This window comes from Penaeus monodon, chromosome 25 (genome assembly GCF_015228065.2).
Source record: "Penaeus monodon isolate SGIC_2016 chromosome 25, NSTDA_Pmon_1, whole genome shotgun sequence".
NCBI lineage: Eukaryota > Metazoa > Arthropoda > Malacostraca > Decapoda > Penaeidae > Penaeus > Penaeus monodon.
Window position 1 is genome coordinate 3,332,979 of NC_051410.1, and position 428 is coordinate 3,333,406.

Here is a 428-nt window from a genome sequence, read left to right on the forward strand (position 1 = left end):
TATATATATACATATAATTTCCTTAAATTATTATTTTTTTCTAAATGTTCAATAATCTCCTATAGAAAATATCTACAGGCTGGTTTTATCTGACCAAAACTACCAATGCTCTTGATACATTACCTTAAACCAAGTATTCTTCAACATCCTTTCATTTATTTATCAAAAAGGACAAAACTATCCCCAATTGCTCTAACATCAAAACCTTTCATTCCACTCACAAAAGTTAATTCCTCAAAACAATGAATGAAACTAAAAGAAATTTGCCAGATTATAAGCTTACCAGATTATGTCTCTGATAGACTTGGCAACTGCCGCTTCATATAGGGGCAAGATCTCCATACAGGTATACACAAAGTACGATGTAAAAAACCTTGGACCCACACTGGAAAAGAAAAAACATATTAGTCCGGGTGATCACCACACCC

General features: G+C 32.9%; 1 protein-coding gene and 1 long non-coding RNA gene across 2 annotated transcripts in view; both read right to left on the reverse strand.

The window, feature by feature from the left end:
• LOC119589494 overlaps window positions 1-326 on the reverse strand; it is a 1,649-nt gene extending 1,323 nt beyond the window's left edge. Inside the window, exon 1 of the long non-coding RNA XR_005230190.1 lies at window positions 284-326. This is a non-coding gene — a long non-coding RNA (uncharacterized LOC119589494). The remainder of the gene's footprint in view (window positions 1-283) is intronic.
• LOC119589491 (transmembrane protein 104-like) overlaps window positions 1-428 on the reverse strand; it is a 100,597-nt gene that overhangs the window by 73,105 nt on the left and 27,064 nt on the right. The window lies entirely within an intron of this gene.